The sequence below is a fragment of the Gavialis gangeticus genome, unplaced genomic scaffold (genome assembly GCF_001723915.1).
Source record: "Gavialis gangeticus isolate Ggan-Ray unplaced genomic scaffold, GavGan_comp1, whole genome shotgun sequence".
NCBI lineage: Eukaryota > Metazoa > Chordata > Crocodylia > Gavialidae > Gavialis > Gavialis gangeticus.
Window position 1 is genome coordinate 9,897,169 of NW_017729028.1, and position 1,254 is coordinate 9,898,422.

Sequence of the window (1,254 nt, forward strand, 5' to 3'; positions counted from 1 at the left end):
AACCCCCCCCCCCCCCGTGAGTGTGGCCACTGCCGTATCCCCTGCCAGATGTGTACCCAGAAGGGATACATTCCTTAAAAGGTTGAAAACACCTGGCAAAGCCTATTTTGGCTACAGTGTTGTAGCACCTGATCCAAATCTTATTTTTATTTTAAATGGGTGTATAACAATCTGATAGCTGAAATATATCAACTTTCTACCAGAATAAGCTGTCTAGTAAATACAGAATCAAGCATTTTTTTTAATAGAAAAGTTACTAAACTTGCATTAAATATGAAATTATTCAAGTATGAAAATGGACAAATTGTAACTTTTTGATTTCTTAACAGAATGAGTTAGATGATTATCCACAGTTAGATGGTGTCTTTTTAAAATACTGATGCAGGGTAAACCTCCATCCATTCATAATATAGCATAAGGTGTTGCAATATTAAATAGGTGGAAATGAACTCTTAAACAAAATGTGGCCTGTTAATGGTCTTGTGGACTGAGGGTTCACACTGGCATGTAGTATTTTCTCATTATTTGAGATAGTTTGGGAAGAACAGTGTGCAGTATACTGAAACTCACAGCAATCACCTTCTCTGGGAAAAGAATTCTTGTGTATTCCACATGCTTCCTAAAACAGGTCAAATGGGATACAATTCAAGTGCTCAGTGTCAGGAAAACAGAGGAATAGAGTGCAGGTTTGGTTTCCAAATAAATAGATTCTGCTTTATTTAAAAATCTTAGAGGTGAAATGGAGACACTGTGCAAATACTATATTCCAAGTTTTCAGATTTTTGCTTGTTAAAATTTTACAACATACCAATAAAAATTTCCAACCAAAATATTCTCTCACAAACCTGAACAGAGCAGGCAAGGGTGGCTGTTGAAATGAACTTTCACTTTACTTTTGAGCATGGTAACAAACATTTTCCTATCCATATGAGGAAAAACTAGATGTAATTATGTAACTATCAATTAGATTTAATTTGCAAGAAACTGCATGTTATTTTCCATATCACAAAATTACTCAAAGCAGCAGCTTTGTGTTAGAGACCCTAGAGGTGTGGACAACCTTTCACCATTTGAAGAAAGCAGGGGCTTGGGAGTGCACATCAGCTGTTACAATTTAACTGTGACATCTGCATGATCCAAGTTAATTGAACTGCTGTCAAAGTTCCCACTATTTTGCTACATTTGTATCACTATGGAATTTTTAAGTCTTTTCTATACACTAGATTTTTTTTTTTTTTTTTTAAGTCTTGAGAT

The 1,254-nt window shown here is 35.1% G+C and overlaps 1 protein-coding gene across 1 annotated transcript in view; it reads left to right on the forward strand.

Annotated features, from left to right (window-relative positions):
• The window catches only part of PQLC3 (PQ loop repeat containing 3), a 10,927-nt gene that overhangs the window by 8,182 nt on the left and 1,491 nt on the right, over positions 1-1,254 (forward strand). The window lies entirely within an intron of this gene.